General features: G+C 53.1%; 1 pseudogene; it reads left to right on the top strand.

Annotated features, from left to right (window-relative positions):
* The first annotated feature begins 7,119 nt into the window (after positions 1 to 7,119).
* On the top strand, positions 7,120 to 7,300 carry LOC140428973 (U2 spliceosomal RNA; annotated as a pseudogene).
* The last annotated feature ends 12,773 nt before the right edge of the window (positions 7,301 to 20,073 follow it).

Below are 20,073 nucleotides of genomic sequence, written 5' to 3'. Positions count from 1 at the left end.
TACACTGTCTCTCTAGATTCCTGCTAATCTTCATCTCATAACCAGGGACTATGGGGAATACACACTCCCCCACATCCCGTATAAAGCCGGAGGGCCATGAACTGTGAGCGAACTGCGCGGACAAATTCTCTGTCCTCGCTAGCAGCAGCAGAGGGGTCCACTCGCAATGGAGAATCCAGCCCAAGGTTCTGAGGAGGCTTTTGAAGGCAAGCAGTGAGAGGAATACCTGGCAACAATGGAGCAGTGGATATGCGGGAGAAGCAGTCGAAGGATTCCTACCAGGGGAGTATTCTTTGGATTACTGACTGGGCGGCACGGTGGCACAGTGGTTAGCACGGTAGGACTGTGGTTAGCACTGTTGTTTCACAGCTGCAGGGTCTCGGGTTTGATTATCGGTTTAGGTCACTGTCTGTGTGGAGTCTGCACGTTCTCCCTGTGTCTGCATGGGTTTCATCCAGCAGCTCCGGTTTCCTGGCATAAAATCCTGCCCCATCTGATGGGGATCCTGGAGGACAAAGACTCACTTGAGATAAGACATCAGGATAAAGTTGCGTTGGGCTCTCACTTGTTCGGCGCATGCCGAACTCCATGTCAGCCACAGCTCACTCCTTAACCTTACCTGTGAGTTCCATTGACCTTTCTTCAATGGGGATGTGAACCCATATCTTGGGCATACCCCCACCTGCCTTCTGATGCTCCCTTCAATTATGGACAGCTTAATCCTTGGGGCAACAGAAAGGACATAATGAGATACCGTCACACCAGTTTTATGGGACATTTCTAGCTGGTGGCATATATGGGCAAGGCGCTTGGCAAAAGAGGGCAAGACATGTGTTGGAGGTTCCTGGAGGGTGAATTCTGAGGTATATGCTGGTTGGTGGAGTGTTACAGGCATGTAGGTGTTTGGGGAAAGATGTCAGGGGTCAAGAAGGGGAGTGATGCCAGGGATACACAGGTGGTTACTCAACCGAATGCCCGAAGGAGGTCGTTCATCTTCTTCCTGCATTGCATGCTGGTCTTCTTAGTGAGGCTGTCAGCATTCACAGCCTTTGCCACTTCATCTCAGGCTTAATTCATTACAGCTGGCTGGTGTCCCCACCCCACCCTGGGGAAGAGGATGTCCCTCCTCCCCTCAATGGCACCCAACATCCTGTGGATATCCACATCAAGGAAGCGTGATGAAGGTCCTTTAGCAGCCACCTTCTTGGCTGGAATGAGAGTTGTGAGTGAGCGCAGCACTTAAAAGCTCTTCCAGCTCGTCAGGCTCACAATGGGATTCCCAACTCCAGCGAATCACATGCCTGGGGAACAGGGTTTGGGTGAGGTGAATGTGAGCCCATTTGCATGGATGGAATCACACCTCCCCGGTGCGCCTAGCAGCAACAACAAAAGTTAGTGCAGGATTCCCTGGTCCGCCAGCCGCGTTATCCTGGACAGCGCGCCCTTGCCGGCAGTGGAATTCTCCGTTCCTGCCGCCTGCCAATGGGATTTCCCATTGTGGCCACCCCACACCACCGGGAAACCCATGGGCGTGGGTGCGCTGCCGGAGCAACGGAGAATCCCTCCGGCGGAGAATCCAGCCCATAGACTCATCGACTCTGTCTTTTGGGGGCAAGAAGGGTCTTTGTTGCTCTCGCAGCATTAGGTAGGTTACTTAGTTGAGTTTAAATGTTAATGGAATTGACTTTTGGAAGAAGTATATTTTTCTGTACAGACACCTCAGACAGACAAACATTTATATTAAACTTTATTTATTTTAAAGTTCTCCTCATACTTTTATAAACAAGTACCAACCCAGTTACATTTTAAATCCCCAGTTGCTGTTTCAAGCTAAGGTGAGAGACCTGGGCCGGGATTCTCCCCTACCCGGCGGGGCGGGGGATCCCGGCGGGATGGAGTGGCGTGAACTACTCCGGCGTCGGGCCGCCCCAAAGGTACAGATTTCTCCGCACCTTTAGGGGCCAAGCCCTCAACCTGGGGGGGCGAGCCCCACGCCAGAGTGGTTGGCGCGACGCCGGCCGGCAGGAAAGGCCTTTGGCGCCACGTCAGCCGGAGCCGAAGGGACTTTCCCAGCCGGCGGAAGTCCGCGCATGCGCGGGAGCGTCAGCGGCTGCTGACACCGTCCCCGCGCATGCGCAGAGGGGGTCACTTCCGCATCGGCCATCGCGGAGGCTGTGGCCGACGCGGAAGGAAAAGAGTGCCCCCACGGCAAAGGCCCTCCCGTGGATCGGTGGGCCCTGATCGCGGGCCAGGTCATCGTGGGGGCACCCCCCGGGGCCAGATTGCCCCGCACTCCCCCACAGGACCCCGCCTGCGCCGCCAGTCTCGCCGGTAAGATAGGTGGTTTGATTCACGCCGGTGGGACTGGCATGACAGCAGCGGGGCTTCGGCCCATCGCGGGCCGGAGAATCTCCGGGGGGCGGGCGGGGGGCCCGCCGACCGGCATGGCGCGATTACCGCCCCCGCCGAGTATTCGGTGCTGGAGAATCGGCGGGGGGTCGGAGAATCCCGCCCCAGATTTTACCTCAGAGTGTGTTCAGGGAGCTGGGTTTGCTGAACATTAAACTCAAGTCATTTTAACTCTTGGGCCCAATTTACATTTCTCTATTTTTTCTGTAATAATCTTTATTATCACAAGTCGGCTTACATTAACACTGCAATGAAATTACTGTGAAAATCCCCTAGTTGCCACATTCCGGCGCCTGTTCGAGTACACGGAGGGAGAATTCAGAATGTCCAATTCACCGAACAAGCACGTGTTTGGGACTTGTGGGAAGAAACCGGAGCACCCGGAGGAAACCCACGCAGACACGGGGAGAAAATGCAGACTCCACACAGACAGTGACCCAGCGGGGAATCGAAACTGGGACCCTGGCGCTGTGAAAGAACAGGGTTACCCACTGTGCTACCGTGCTGCCCTGTAACTTAAGACAAAGCCGACAGAAATAACATAAGGTGGGATTGGAAAATTAAACAGGAAGCCAACCCCAATGCGGATTCAAGCTATTCCTCAGGAATGTGGGGTGGGGTTTGAGATCCCGATGGAATGTGCTGATGGATTCAGTCGATTCTCAAGAGAATAATGTGACCTGAGTCAGTGCACAATTACTGGACACCTATAATTGCTCTGAAAAGATAGCGGTGGGTCTTCTCCTCGAATTGTTGCCGTCCATAGATGATGGCCCTTCCACAATAGTGCTCAGTAGAGCACTACTGGGATGGTGGTCGTGTAGTGGTATTGTCACTGGACTAGTAATCCAGAGGCCCAGGGTAATGTTCTAGGGTCCCAGGTTTGAATCCTACCAGGGGCGATGGTGAAATTTGAATTCAATAAAAATCTGGAATTAAAAGTCCAATAATGAAACCATTGTTAATTGTGGTAAAAATCCATCTCGTTCGCTCATGTCCTTCAGAGAAGGAAATCTGCCGTTCTTACCTGGTCTGGCCTCCATACGTCTCCAGAGCCACAGCAATGTGGTTGACTCTTGAAATAGCCATGCAAGGGCAATTAGGGATGGGCAATAAATGCTGGCCTTGCCAGCGATGCCTACGTCCCATGATTAGTCAATTTGATAAAAGACATTCCCAGCACTTTGATGTAGCGATGTTGAAAGGACAACAATACATGTTCAAGTTGAAATGATGTACACTTTGGAGAGTTATGTGGAGCTGAATGTGCTCCCAGCATACTGTTATTTTTAGTAAAGGAGGAGATGCTTTCAAAGGCACCTTGTTGGTTGTGGAGGGAGTGAATGTGGAGTTCAGTGGGAGGGGCGGCAATCACTTAAACTGCCCTGGTGCTAATGCCCGCCTCATGTGTTGTTGCGATGTACCTATCATGAAGAGGGCGAGTGTTCCAATGAGTGAGCCAATTGTGTTCCAAAAGAAAGATAGACCATTACTACCAGGGGCTGGATTCTCCGATTTTGAGGCTACGTCCCCCCCCCCCAGAATAAATGCCGGAAAAAGGCCACCGATCCTCCGTTTGGCCGGGGACTAGCATGTCGGCAGAGTACAGCACCCGGCTCTAGCTGTCGTACGTCTGGGTCCGTGCCCGTGCATGCACACGGGGATGGCCTGCAGCGGCCACACCGTACTACAAGGCGCCGGCCGCTCGCGGACCCGGCCTGCAAAATAGTTTCCCCCCCCCTTTTGGCCGGCTCGTGCACCCCGGACCACCCCCACCCCCCCCACAGTGTCCTCAGCCCCTGATAAAGTCCCCCCCTGCTCGTGGATCGGCCCTCCCCCCACTGTGGCGGTGCTGGACTGAGTCCGCAGCCGCCACGCCGAGTTCCCGATGGTGAGACCGACGGAGGTAGCGGAGCGGAGCGGAGCATCGCGAAAGCGGCGCTGCCCCCGATTCGGGAACGGCGGCCAAGGAATCCAGCCCCAGATGTTTAAAGTTCTGAAAAGCCAATTAAGTTATTTTAGAAGTGCAGTCACTGTTGTGATGTTGGAAACACAGCAGCCAAACTTCACACCTAAATTCCCACAAATAGCAATGTGGTAATTACCAGATAAATTTGTTTTAACTTACCGTGTTGAATTGAGGGATTATATATTGATCACCACACCGTACATAACTCCCTTGCTCTGCTTCAAAACCGTGCCACGGGTTCATTTATATTCACTCGAGCAGGCAGCTGGGGCGTTTAATGTCTTATCAGAGGTGGGCTGGCAAGACAGCATTCCCTCAGTACCACACTGCAGTGCCAGCTTCAATCTGTGTGCTCAAGCCCTGGAGTTAGACTTGAACCCTGAACCTTGTGACATAAAGGCAAGAGAACTGCCAATGGCTGCCATTCTAAAGATCGAAACTTGTTACAGCAGAGATCAGGTGGGAACGGGGTAGGAGATCTGCCTCTTCAGCCTAAGGATAGCTGTCAGATATATTATTTTACGTAATTTTGAAAGGCTGCTGATCACCAGCGCTAAAATCTGTGAATGCCTGTGATGCTCGATCAATAACTCCAGAAGCGAGATTGGAGACAATTGAAGGCTTTATTACACTAGTTGTTTCCCCCAGCAGCGCAGGTACAGAAGGCAGCTGTTGGGGAGACACGGGCTCTTATACTCCGCCTTACTGGGCGGAACCAGCAGGTAGGCTTAACCAATGAACACAGTACCTCCTACACCAATGGTCTTACAGCATTTCAGGGTACCGTAATACCTCTAATACCAGACTACCACAGCCTGTTGTTCTGGCGTCTTCACGGAATGTTCGAAAGGCCACGGAAATCATCTAGCGCATGTCAGTGGGTCAAACCACAATGGGGTCCTCGATTGGCAGCTCTAACTGGACTGAAATCATAGGTGGTTGACTTTGACACTACTCACTTGATGAAAACCCAGAGGTGGATAGCTAAGAATTGATCAGTCTCCGTGCCTGCTTGAAACCCACTTCTTCCGCACCATTTCTCATTTGAACCTGGGACCTGCAGGCAAATGAACCAGCTTCCTAAAACAGGTAAGCCGGGGTCTTGTTCCACCCGGCAGATCCTGATTGGTGAGTTAACTGGGCCCCGAGAAAATATTTTAAAATCTCCCTGATCGATGATACGTTCTGACCAAAGCATGAGCGGATAGGAAAATATTGGTTTTCATTCATATACATTGAAAGTCCGATTTTGAACAAGGAGAGTCCCTCTATTTGTTTCTCTGCCAAATAAATTTCCTCTGGAGGGAATTCGCCCACGACTTCTATTTCTAATGACATTTCCAAGCTCTGCACATTAGTTGAGCGTGTGTTGACCAAGCTTAAGAAAAAAGCCTTGTATCTACATTACAAGGTAAAACTAATTCAGCAGGGCTCCCACACAGGGAAAAATCCTGAGTAATCCTTCTCCTCCTCTGGAAAGAGGAAACTTTTGTCCTTGCTGAGAAATGAAGAGGAAGTGGAAAGCTCCTCTTGACATAGCACTGGCTGCGCAGGGTGGTTCATGCTGTAATGTGACTGCTGGTGGCTTCACGGGTCATCGGTTTAACAGGACCCAGTGTTGAATGGCGTTGCATCGCAAAGGTTACTTGATCTGACCTGCAGTTTATGACTATGGAATTTCATTTTTGAATATCGAAAAACACATCTTCAAGAAATGCCCTTTTACATATGGGAGTCTTGATGCGAATATATTATGGGTGCGATTTAATGGAAAAAACAGAGTCCCGTTGTGGATGTGTTTAGTGGGGTGTTTCCCGCCGCTTGCAGCATCAAGAATAACCCCGCTGTTAAACGGGACTCTGCTCCTTTTTTGGATCTCGGCGAGGAACGTCCTGCTGAAGCCGCACCCAGACTCCTTTCCTGCACCGATGAGCTCAGCTTGCCAATGCAGCAAGAGATAAATGGAGCCCCGATCTCCCGACCCCCAACATGGCCTCCAGAACCCCCCCCCCCCCCAATGCTCCAACTTGTTAATTAGGGAGTCCTCGAGACCCTCCCGCACCTTACCTCATAAGGGCAGGACAGCCCCGGGCCTGATACCCGGCACGGGCAGGATGCCATCTGGGCACTTGACACTGCCAGCCTAACACCATGGCAGTGCCCCTGCCAGTCTGGCAGTGCCACCTGGGCACCCTGACATTGCCAGGTTGGCACCCAGGTAGCACTGTCAGAGTGCCCATTTGGCACTGTCATATTGTCAAGTTGCCAGTGCCACAGTGTCTGGCTGGCATCGGAAGTGCCAGGATACTACACTGTCCAGAGTCCGACCACTTGGGGACTCCCGATTGCGTAGAACCACCCCCCTCCTCCCCAAAGGTGCCATTACTCATGATCCACGTTTGTAGAAACCAATGCTAAACGGCGCCACAGGGAGGTCTCCGAGGCAAGGCCGTTCAATCCCGCGCCTTGGGTAACTCCAGCGTAGACATAATCAAGTGAGACTAACTACTCACTTTGATATACTAATCTGGAATATGCCCAGTAAGGACGAGTTCCAGATCACGACGCTTCGCGAGATCACGTGAGGTCTCACGAGGCGTGACAAGCGTAATAAATCCTGTGAGTGGCCTCTTGAGAGATTTACCGGCTTCGTCACGCCACCGGGTTGGGCACGATGAGCCCGATAGGTCGCGCCACTTAATATCTGAAACGTATATTGAAATCTGTTGCTGCCCATTTGTATCGCTTCTCAGCCTTTTAGCTTAGATCAAATATAGTCTATGTCCCTATCGGTTTAATATCTGATATGTCCCCTATCTTCGGATCAAATATTACATTTTGGGGACAGGGAGATGGAAAAAGGGATTGCTGCATCCACCAGCAGCTTCCACTTCTTTAGGGCAGAACAAAAAATCAACACATCCTGCTGATCATGTTGTCTGTCCGACATGCCAACAAGGTGTTGTGTGGTCCGCTTTCAAATCCATGTATACCACATCAACCATATTATCCTCATTCATCCTTCCTGCTGCCTCATCAAGCCAGTTATTTAAACTCGGGTGTGAAATTTGAGCTCGTCGAGCACACGAGATCAGCGGGCCGGGAGTGGGCTCATAACTCCCAGGCGGCAGCCCGCGCGCTCTCTAGTGGAGCCTCTGAGTGCCCGGTATGGAATACACCAGACGAAGACTGGACTGAGGTGGTTGTACAGGCGAGCGGGTGTGATTTGGTGCCCCGGGCATGAATCCAGTGTTAGAAACACTTCAATGATCTTCTGCTCTCTGCAAGAGTGAATACCAGCTTGGTGTGGAACTGAGTACAGGTGCCTTGGGGGGGGGGGGGGGGGGGGGGGGGGGGGGGCAGATGTAGTCAGTGACGCTCAGGGATGAGAGGTTCATAGTGCAAAGAGCACATATCGCCGTGCAAGTGAAGGACGGGATATTTGGCTGTTGACCTTGTGTGTCCGAATGGATGAGGTGTCTCAGCCTGTTGGGCACTTGAAGCTGGAGAGGCGGCGGTGTGTGGTGGCTGTACAGCCATCAAAAGAGCACCCTACCTCAGCCCACTGAATCTCCAGAACACCACCTGTAGTACAACAATTACTCACTCAAGTCGAGAAGTGATGAAGTCAATCGAGGCTTTATTAAGCAGGACTTGTTCCCCAGCAGCTCAGTTACAGAATGCGGCTGCTGGGAGAACTCGAGCTCTTATACTCCGCCTTCAGGACGGAGCCAGAAGGCGGCAGATCCAACCAGGACCTGGGACCTGTCAGCCAATAGCCTCTCGGCTTCACAGGTACCGTATTACCCCTAATACATACCACCACATTCACCCCTTGTTAAAAAAGAACCCGGGGGTGGTGGTTCGCATGGTGGTAGGGGTTTACAAAGGCTGGTCCTGGAACAAATTTCGAACAGTGGCTATGCATTTAGCCCAACCGTTAACTATGTACATGTTCTGTCAGGATTATTATGTACAGGTTTTGTCGGAATCATTATGTACAGGTGTTGTCAGAGTTATTTACAAGTTTTTCTGGTGTCACGCGGATTCCACGAGTCGAGCGGGTGTCCTGGTCATCCTTGTCGATTGCCTCAGCCCCGGTGGTGGTGCAGGTGCTGGCTCGGGCACTGTCGTCTCTGGGAGCGTTGCGCTGTTCGTTCCTGTTTCTTTACTCCTGGGCGGGCACGGGAGGAGGACCGATCCACCCGGGAAGGGGACGGTCGTGGGGTGCACCGGTGGCTGGGAGGGGGTGATCAGTGTTGGGAGGGTGTGTGTGTTTCCGGCGGGCGCCAGGTCCCGCAGGGAGACCATGTCCTGTCGGCCGTCGGGGTACGCCACGTAGGCGTACTGGGGGTTTGCATGGAGAAGGTGAATCCTCTCGACCAACGGGTCCGATTTGTGCGCCCGCACATGCTTTCGGAGCAAGGTGGATCCTGGGGCTGCCAGCCAGGTCGGCAGCAACGTTCCGGAGGAGGACTTCCTAGGGAAGACAAGGAGGCGCTCGTGAGGCGTTTGGTTAGTGGTGGTACACAACAGCGACTGGATGGAGTGGAGGGCATCCGAGAGGACTTCCTGCTACTGGGAAACTGAGAGATTCCTGGACCGTAGGGCCAGTAGGACGGTCTTCCAGACTGTACCGTTCTCCCTCTCTACCTGACCATTCCCCCGGGGGTTGTAGCTGGTCGTCCTGCTCGAGGCAATGCCCTTGCTGAGCAGGAACTGACGCAGCTCGTCGCTCATGAAGGAGGACCCCCTGTCACTATGGATGTACGCGGGGAAACCGAACAGTGTAAAGATGGTGCCGAGGGCTTTAATGACTGTGGTCGCTGTCATGTCGGGGCAGGGGATGGCGAAGGGGAAATGGGAGTACTCGTCCACCACGTTCAGGAAGTACGCGTTGCGGTCGGTGGAGGGGAGGGGGCCTTTGAAATCCAAACTGAGGCATTCAAAGGGACGGGAAGCCTTTATCAGGTGCGCTCTATCTGGCCTGAAAAAGTGTGGTTTGCACTCCGCGCAGATTTGGCAGTTCCTGGTGACTGTACGGACCTCCTCCACAGAGTAGGGCAGGTTGCGGGACTTCACAAAATGGGAGAATCGAGTGAACCCCGGGTGGCAGAGGTCCTCGTGGAGGGCTTGGAGACGGTCTACTTGTGCGTTGGCACATGTGCCGCGGGATAGGGCATCGGACGGCTCGTTCAGCTTTCCGGGACGATACAAGATCTCATAGTTATAGGTGGAGAGCTCAATCCTCCACCTCAAGATCTTGTCATTCTTAATTTTGCCCCGCTGTGCATTATCGAACATAAAGGCTACCGACCGTTGGTCAGTGAGGAGAGTGAATCTCCTGCCGGCCAGGTAATGCCTCCAATGTCGCACAGCTTCCACTATGGCTTGGGCTTCCTTTTCCACTGAGGAGTGGCGGATTTCTGAAGCGTGGAGGGTCCGGGAGAAAAAGGCCACGGGTCTGCCCGCTTGGTTGAGAGTGGCCGCCAGAGCTACGTCGGATGCGTCGCTCTCGACCTGGAAGGGGAGGGACTTGTCGATAGCGTGCATCGTGGCCTTTGCGATATCCGCTTTGATGCGGCTGAAGGCCTGGCGGGCATCTGTCGACAGGGGGAAGGTAGTGGACTGGATTAACGGGCGGGCCTTGGCTGCGTACTTGGGAACCCACTGGGCGTCATATGAAAAGAAGCCCAGGCAGCGTTTCAGGGCTTTGGAGCAGTGGGGGAGGGGAAATTCCATGAGGGGGCGCATGCGTTCGGGGTCGGGGCCTATCACTCCATTGTGCACTACGTATCCCAGGATGGCCAGACGGGTGGTGCTAAAAACGCATTTTTCCTCGTTTTCGGTGAGGTTCAGGACGTTAGCGGTCTGGAGGAATTTGCGGAGGTTGGCATCATGGTCCTGCTGGTCATGGCCGCAGATGGTTACATTCTCGAGGTATGGGAACGTGGCCCGCAAACCGTGCTGGTCAACCATTCGGTCTATCTCCCGTTGGAAGACCGAGACTCCGTTCGTGACGCCAAATGGGACCCTTAAAAAATGGTAGAGCCGCCCGTCTGCCTCGAAGGCCGTGTACTTGCGGTCACTCGGGCGGATGGGGAGCTGATGGTATGCGGACTTGAGGTCCACGGTGGAAAAGACCTTGTATTGTGCAATCCGATTGACCGTGTCGGATATGGGGGGGGGAGAGGGTACGCATCGAGCTGCGTGTACCTATTGATGGTCTGACTATAGTCTACGACCATCCTCCTCTTCTCCCCGGTCTTCACAACTACCACCTGGGCTCTCCAGGGACTATTGCTGGCCTGGATTATGCCTTCCTTCAGCAGCAGCTGGACTTCGAACCAAATAAACGTCCGGTCCTGGGCGCTGTATCGTCTGCTCCTAGTGGTGATGGGCTTGCAATCCGGGGTGAGGTTCGCAAACAAGGAAGGCGGTTCAACCTTGAGGGTTGCAAGGCTGCAGATAGTGAGTGGGGATATTGGGCCGCCGAATGGGAATGTTAGACTCTGGAGGTTACACTGGAAGTCTAACCCCAAAAGAGTGGGAGCAAAGAGTTGGGGGAGGACGTAAAGCCTCTAGTTTTTAAACTCCCTCCCTTGCACCGTTAGGTTCGCGATGCAGAACCCTTGGATCTCTACTGAATGGGACCCCGCTGCCAGGAAAATCTTTTGGGTGCTCAGACGAATGGAAAGAAAACAGCATCTTACCGTATCCGGGTGGATAAAACTTCCCGTGCTCCCAGAGTCAATTAAGCATGGCGTCTCGTACCCATTGATCAGCACCGTTGTTGTTGCCGTCTGGAGCGTCCGGGGCCGCGCTTGGTCCAGGGTCACCGAAGCCAGTGGTGGTTGGAGTATCGCGGCGTTTTCTTCAGACCCCGTGGAGCCGTCTATGCTGGGGTCCTTGGCTTTCAGCCAAGATGGCGGCGTCCATGGATCGCACGCGGTCGGGGGTGGACAAAATGGCCGCCCCCATGAATCGCACGTGGCCGGGGGATCACAAGATGGCGGCGCCCATCCTCCCCTCGTGGTGTCCGGGACCCAAAATGGCGGCGCCCGCGGGCCGCATGTGGATCGTTGGGGGGGGGCAGAGTCTGCTGTCCCCGTTCTCCCCCAGGGATTGCGGCGAGCCCCCGGGACAGGCACACCGCTGCGTAATGCCCGTTTTTGCCGCAGCTTTTACAAGTCGCTGAGCGGGCCGGGCAGCGCTGCCGGGGGTGTTTCGCCTGCCCGCAAAAATAGCAGCGGGGCCCACCGGGATGGTCTGGTGCTCTAGCTGTGCAGGCTTGCGGGGGGTGGGGGGGGGGCGGTGCCAGGGAGTCGGTCGCAATGGGGGTCCACGGAGCCCAAGGGGCTGCCGCGCGGTCGGGGCCGTAGGCGCGGGCGTTTTGTGAGGACACGTCGAGGGAGGCCACAAGGGCCCATGCCTCTGTGAGTCCTAACGAGTCTTTCTCTAACAGTCTTTGGCGAATTTGCGTGGAAGTCATACCTGCCACAAACGCACCTCTGATTAGTAGCTCCGTGTGCTCGACCGCGCTCACCGACGGGCAGTTTCAGTTCCTCCCCAAAATCAAGAGTGCGCTGCAGAACTCGTCGAGAGATTCTCCGGGGATTTGCCGTCTCGTCGCATATTGGTGGCGTGCGTAGACCTGGTTTATGGGCCGAATGTAGACTCCTTTCAGCATGGCGAGCGCCGTCGGGAAATCCTCCGCGTCTTCGATGAGCGAGTAGATCTCCGGGCTCACCCTGGAATGCAGGACCTGCATTTTCTGATCTTCCATGGTCCGGCCGGGTGCCGTTCGAAGGTAACCTTCGAAGCATGCTAGCCAGTGTTTAAACACGGCTGCCGAGTTTGCTGCATGGGGGCTGATTCGCAGACACTCCGGGGCGATCCGGAGTTCCATAGTCTTTTAAGCTTGCTTAATAAATTGTAGCGCAACAATTACTCACTCAAGTCGAGAAGTGATGAAGTCAATCGAGGCTTTATTAAGCAAGGCTTGTTCCCCAGCAGCTCAGTTACAGAATGCGGCTGCTGGGAGAACTCGAGCTCTTATACTCCGCCTTCAGGGCGGAGCCAGAAGGCGGAAGATCCAACCAGGACCCGGGACCTGTCAGCCAATAGCCTCGCGGCTTCACAGGTACCATATTACCCCTAATACATACCACCACACCACCTAACCTGCACAGTTTTGGACACTAATGGACAATTTAGCGTGTCCAATCCACCTAACATGCACATCTTTGGGCTGTGGGAGGAAACCAGAGCACCCGGAGGAGAATGTACCAACTCCACAGACAGTCACCCCGGGCCGGAATTGAACCCGGGTCCCTCTCACTGTGAGGCAGTGGTGCTCATCACTGGAGGCGTCCATCAGATGGCAGGTGCTGGATGTCCAGCGGGATTCATAGGAAGATCTGGTGGAAATTCCTGAGGGTCTGTGTGCCATGGTATCTGTCATGGAGGGCTCCATGAGGAGTATGATCAATGTGCTGAGCCTGAGTACCGAGTGCACAGCCTCCTCCATTGAGGGAGCGTTGACTCTCATATGAAGAGGCAGATCCCGGAGCAGAACTAAGGGTTCCTGAGGTTGAGCCCGAATGTGCAAGTCCTCACACCGGAGTCGTTTCCAGTGTGAGTGATGTATGAGGTACCCACTTCCTCTGCTAGGTGCTCGTCCAACATTGGTGAGCAGGGATATCCAGGCGTCCCTCACGCCTGTCATCTCTGTGCGCTCATCTCACAGCTACCTAGTTGAGGACGGCAGCTCCCCTGCCCCTCTGCCAGTGACCATGGTGTCTTCTGAGACAATGACCAATCAGGAGTGGCCCAACATGTCACTGGTTGCACCCTCCCAGGTGGAGCCTGCTCAGGTCCCACTGGCTAGAGGACGACCACCAAGTTCATCAGCATCAACAGGACAACAGAGTCAGCAACCTGCCTTCAATGCCGCTGCCAGCGAGGGGGTAAGTTTAAGGTACTGTGAGCACAGCACGGATTCTCATGGATGATTCTTTGTTCATTTAATCAAAGTTATGTTTTATTTCTGTCGTGGATGTGCCCAAGTGCAACCCATCCAGTCTGCACAGGATCCATCTCCCCAAGAACTGCTCCAAATGTCCCAGAAATGTCTTACTTCTTGCACCATCTCCCCAGCAAGGCATTCATCAGCTTTCACCTCCCCTTTCTATACCTGTGCATGTGAGGTACCGGAATTTATCCAGAGATTGTTACATTTGATGTCCTGCTTGCTAATTTCTTTCCTGACACCTTAAACTCTGACTACAGGCTCACATCCCTTTTGCTACCTATATCATGGGGTACCGAAATAGACCGTGACCACTAGCTTTTCAGCCCCCCCCCCCCCAACGTCAGAGTGTCTGACCGCTGTTCAGTGACACCCTCCAACACCATCCTAGATTCACATCTGGGGCGAAAGAAATGCCAGCCTTTTCTCCCATCAGGTCCCTTGTCACACATCGATCCAAACCTTTACACGGGGCTCCGGCTGTAGAAGTACTGGTTTGCAATGACTGCTGACCAGGGACGAACAAAGGTAAAGGTTTATTGATAACAGTGAGCAGCTCTTATACACTATGTGTCTGCCCATGCCCAGGGGAGCACTCCCGCGCTCCCAACCACCTTTGGTGCCCTTGCCACCCCAACGTCCACATGACTGTCCGGCAACAAGGTTCGTGCTGCTGTTCTCCGACAAGGTGGGGACAGGTGAGGGGCTGCGCAGAGGCGAAGAAAGATTCATATGTCAGTTTATGGAAGCGGGATTTAAGCCAACCTTCCCGTCACACTCTCTTTCATTCTCTGCTCCACCAAAGCACTAAAGTGGGTATGTAGCATCGCAGAGGAAAACACAGGCCTCCCATGAAGAATACACCACAGCCTCACTCGTCTTTCCTGACTCCATGGTGTCCAGATACTTCAAGAGAATTGCTGCCTGCTACATGACGGCTTCACTTTATTTTGACTAGGGAGGCCTGAAAACCTGCGTCAAAGACTTGGCAAAATATCCTGAAAATGCATCGAGCACATGTTCCCATCAATCACTGCTTTGCAACACTAAAAGTTTTACTACCTTGCAACAGCACAGTCTGTAATGGGGAGGGGAAGGATGGGGGAGGGGGGGTTATGTGGAGGGGGGTGCGGCAGTTCTGGTGCAGTAACTATGCCTGCTTTCACAAAATTTATGATAAACACAGTGCAAACCACAGACCAGAAAAATCCCACAGATCAACCCCTGGCAGACTTCTAAACAGACCAAAGATGTTACAAAAGAAAACCTACAGAAAACAATTGTATTGGGATTACTGGAGATGTGGTTAGAATGTGGAAACCTCTCTGCCAGAAGGAGCAGCTAATAGGTGGATAACGTCAATGATTTTGAAGGATTTTCGGAGCAGTGGGTAAGCGTCACTGCCTCTGAGCCTGAAGCTCGGGGTTCGAATCCCACTACAGGATTTGATGGCCAAAGAAGGTGGGTTCATAACGTGGCCAAACAGGTCGAGTGTGTCAACCTGCAAATCCTTCCAAACACGCCAATGGCTGGTCGGGACAGACTCCGGGTCAGTCATGCTTGATGTGGAGTAGCGCCCCTCAACCAATAAGCCCCTGTCGACAGACCAGCGACATGTTCCGGGAATTACTCGCTATGGAAACAGACACAAATCTGCTATGTGCAACACTAGGTGTGGGAAGAGAATTGGAATATTGGAATAGATTAATTTGAGAGAAAGTTAGATCAGCGCTTGTGAGATAAGGGAATAGAAGGACATGTTAATGGGGCTAAGAGAGGACGATACTCATGTGGAGCACAAATATCAAAATGGGCAAGTTGGGTGGAATATCGTGCGCTGGATTCTCCGTAGCCCCGCCCCGCGGCGGAGAATCCAATTTCACGCCGAATTCGGGTCCGGCGCCGGTCCAGACATCCTCTGGGTCCCGAGAATCAGCGCGATCGTGGAGTACGCCACGTTGCTGCGGGCCCACTGACAGAGTCCAGCCGACCGATCCTCTGCTCTCCACCGGCCGAGTTCCCGACAGCGGGAACTAACCACCGATTGCCGGTCAGGATGCTGGAGTGGCGGCTGTGGTCTCAGTCCACGGCCGCCCTGGTTGCGGGGGCGGGGGGTGGGGGGGGGGGATCGGACACTGGGGGGGGCCTTATCAGCAGCCGGGGTTAAGATCCGTGCAGTCAGATCCTCGGATGCGCGGCCGAGCCGGGGGTGGGGGTCTAATTTTTCTGTCTGCCTCCGCGGTCCGAGTCCGCCATGGCGCTAGGCGCGACCGCTGGAGGCCGCCACCATGCGCATGCGCGGACTCAAAACCGTGCAGGGGCCCATACCCGCAGCTGAAGCTGTGTGAAATACTGCGGGTCCCTGCTTGCCCCCTGCAGGGCTGAGAATTAGCTGTTCTCTTTCCCAGGAAACACCAGAGTAAAATCCAGCATTTTTACGCCGGCATGGGGACATAGTCCCATTTTGGGAGAATCCAGACCCTTATTTCTTTGCTGTTAAATACTTCGTAATTCTGCTTTTCGGACCAATCTATCTTAGAATCAATAGATCCCTACCGTGCAGAAGGAGGCCATTCGGCCCATCAATACTTCATCGACCCTCTGAAAGAGCACGCTACCTCGGCCCTCTCACCTGCCCTATTCCCGTAACCCCACCTAATATTCGGACATTATGGAGCAATTTTTTAGCATGGCCAATCTCCACATCATGCACATATTTTGACTGTGGGAGGAAACCTGAGCACCCGGAGGAAACCCACACAGACATGGGTAGAACGTGCAGATTCCGCACAGACTGTCACCCAAGCTTGGAATCGAACCCGGGCCCCTGGCTCTGTGAGGTAGCAGTGCTAATCATTGTGTCATGGTGTCACCCTGAGGTAAAAACAGAATCATAGAATTTAGAATCATAGCATTTACAGTGCAGAAGGAGGCCATTCGGCCCATCGAGTCTGCACCGGCTCTTGGAAAGAGCACCCCACCCAAGGTCCACACCTCCACCCTATCCCCATAACCCAGTAACCCCACCCAACACTAAGGGCAATTTTGGACACTATGGGCAATTTAGCACGGCCAATCCACCTAACCTGCACATCTTTGGACTGTGGGAGGAAACCGGAGCACCCGGAAGAAACCCACGCACACACGGGGAGGATGTGCAGACTCCGCACAGACAGTGACCCAATCCAGAATTAAACCTGGGACCCTGGAGCTGTGAAGCATTTGTGCTATCCACTATGCTACCGTGCTGCCCCAAATCAGAAAATGCTGAATAAACTCATCAGGTCTGGCAGCATCTGTGGAGGGAGAAACACATTTAGCATTTTGAATCTGGTGTGCCCAAAGATTCATACAGGCTCGAAACATGAACTCGAGTTCTGCCGGATGCTGCCAGACCTGCTGAATTTATCCAGCATTTTCTGATTTTCTCTCAGATTTCCAGCATCCACGGTATTTTACTTGTATTTGGTGAAGTTTGACATCCACAATTGATCTCAGCAAGAGAAGCCATTGCTGGGGATGCGTTGGCGAGGATCAGGTGGTTAAGGTGAGACTGAGAGAAAGGCATTTCTACCAAAGTAGAGGAGGGACTGGGGAAGGATGGTGTGGTCGACCATGGCAGAAGTTGAGGAAAATCATAATGTACCAAGGTCATAGTTATAAAAAATGTCTATTTTGGTGTTTTAACAGGATCTGAAACCTGGGGCGAGATTCCCCGACCCCCCGCCGGGTCGGAGAATCGCCGGGGGCTGGCGTGATTCCCGCCCCCGCTGGTTGCCGAATTCTCCGGCACCAGATATTCGGCGGGGGCGGGAATCGCGCCGGGGCGGGAATCGTGCCACGCCGGTTGGCTGTGGGAGTAAACTCCCACGGCGATTCTCCGGCCCGAATGGGCCGAGGTCCCGCTGCTAGAATGCCTGTCCCGCCGGCGTAGATTAAACCACCTACCTTACCGGCGGGACAAGGTGGTGCGGGCGGGCTCCGGGATCCTGGGGGGGGGCGCGGGGCGATTTGGCCCCGGGGGGTGCCCCCACAGTGGCCTGGCCCGCGATCGGGGCCCACCGATCCGTGGGCGGGCCTGTGCCGTGGGGGCACTCTTTTCCTTCCGCCTTCGCCACAGTCTCCACCATGGCGGAGGCGGAAAAGACCCCCTCCACTGCGCATGCGCGGGGATGCCGTGAGCGGCCGCTGACGCTCCCGCGCATGTGCCGCCCGACAAAGTCATTTCCACGCCAGCTGGCGGGGCACCAAAGGCCTTTCCTGCCAGCTGGTGGGGCAGAAATCAGTCCGGCGCGGGCCTAGCCCCTCAAGGTTAGGGCTTGGCCGCTCAAGCTGCGGAGGATTCAGCACCTTTGGGGCGGCGCAATGCCGGACTGATTCGCGCCGTATTTGGCGGCGGTCGGCGGACATCACGCCGATTGCGGAGAATTTCGCCCCTGATAGGAGAGATTCAGATTGACACACTTCATGGACCAGTATAAGTAAGCATGCTCACACGTGTGTACCAGTATATGTACTTTAATTGGTACACTAATATTACACACACACCCATATAACAACACATACAGTGGTACACTAATAGAACTATAAAGTCTTAGTCATAAACCAGTTTTATTGTGCATACTGACACAAAATGGTTACCACTTTAAACGATCTTTGCCACACAATTCTTTTGAATGCGATAAGATGGATAAAGGGTTAACTGGAGGGTAAAACTCTAGAATTCCCAATGTGCGAGGTCCACAGGATGTATGAAGTTAACAGGAGGGGGCAGCATTGCTCCATCGCAGATCTCTGCAGGCAGGGCACCAACACAGGGTTAGCAGCGATTGCAATAAGAACTGCGAGTGAAGTAGGTTTTACAACCTCGCCTAAAGTGAACGGGAACCTCAGAAAATCTATTACATAAGGCAGCCGGTTGACACAATGGGCAAACTTTCAGAGCACCAACGCGCCAAGTGGAGAAGTGCTGTTCAAACCCGCAACACCCTTTCGAGTGACTTCCTTCAAAATAAGGCACAAGTCAATTGGAAAGGAGTGGGTGAAATTCAGGCACATTAACATCAAGTCACCCACCTGCCTTGAATGTACATGGTGCGGAAATGAGCGTCCAGTCAGTCAGACAGGCATTTACAATGGCTCAATGGAGAATCAAATTGAATGGTACAGAAATGGACAATGTAGACCAAGCAATCTCGAGTGCAGTGAATTCGCAGTGCTGACTGGTAGAGGGCAGCATCAGTAGTCGTAGAATTGATCTCAGAATTTCCCAAGCAGAATGGAAAAAGAAAGAAGTTTCATTTATATAAGCATCTTTCACAACCTCAGGGATTCCCAAAGTGCTTGACAGGCAATGAATTGTTCCAAAGTGCAGTCTCTGTTGTAATGTCGGACATGGTCAAACCATCGATGTGCAGCAAGCTCCCAAAAACAGCAATTACAACAAAGAACAACAAAGAAAGGTACAGCACAGGAACAGGCCCTTCGGCCCTCCAAGCCCGTGCCAACCATGCTGCCCGACTAAACTACAATCTTCTACACTTCCTGGGTCCGTATCCTTCTATTCCCATCCTATTCATATATTTGTCAAGATGCCCCTTAAATGTCCCTATCGTCCCTGCTTCCACTACCTCCTCCGGTAGCGAGTTCCAGGCACCCACTACCCTCTGCGTAAAAAACTTGCCTCGTACATCTACTCTAAACCTTGCCCCTCTCACCTTAAACCTATGCCACCTAGTAATTGACCCCTCTACCCTGGGGAAAAGCCTCTGACTATCCACTCTGTCTATGCCCCTCATAATTTTGTATACCTCTATCAGGTCTCCCCTCAACCTCCTTCGTTCCAGTGAGAACAAACCGAGTTTATTCAACCGCTCCTCATAGCTAATGTCCTCCATACCAGGCAACATTCTGGTAAATCTCTTCTGCACCCTCTCTAAAGCCTCCACATCCTTCTGGTAGTGTGGCGACCAGAATTGAACACTATACTCCAAGTGTGGCCTAAATAAGGTTCTATACAGCTGCAACATGACTTGCCAATTCTTATACTCAATGCCCCGGCCAATGAAGGCAAGCATGCCGTATGCCTTCTTGACTACCTTCTCCACCTGTGTTGCCCCTTTCAATGACCTGTGGACCTGTACTCCTAGATCTCTTTGACTTTCAATACTCTTGAGGGTTCTACCATTCACTGTATATTCCCTACCTGCATTAGACCTTCCAAAATGCATTACCTCACATTTGTCCGGATTAAACTCCATCTGCCATCTCTCCGCCCAAGTCTCCAGACAATCTAAATCCTGCTGTATCCTCCGACAGTCCTCATCGCTATCCGCAATTCCACCAACCTTTGTGTCGTCTGCAAACTTACTAATCAGACCAGTTACATTTTCCTCCAAATCATTTATATATACTACAAAGAGCAACGGTCCCAGCACTGATCCCTGTGGAACACCACTGGTCACAGCCCTCCAATTAGAAAAGCATCCCTCCATTGCTACTCTCTGCCTTCTATGGCCTAGCCAGTTCTGTATCCACCTTGCCAGCTCCCCCCTGATCCCGTGTGACTTCACCTTTTGTACTAGTCTACCATGAGGGACCTTGTCAAAGGCCTTACTGAAGTCCATATAGACAACATCTACTGCCCTATGATTGTGAGAATCAT

This window comes from Scyliorhinus torazame, chromosome 8, assembly GCF_047496885.1.
Source record: "Scyliorhinus torazame isolate Kashiwa2021f chromosome 8, sScyTor2.1, whole genome shotgun sequence".
Taxonomy (NCBI): Eukaryota; Metazoa; Chordata; class Chondrichthyes; order Carcharhiniformes; family Scyliorhinidae; genus Scyliorhinus; species Scyliorhinus torazame.
The sequence above is the reverse complement of the archived record's forward strand: the minus strand, read 5'-3'. Positions and strand labels throughout refer to the sequence as shown.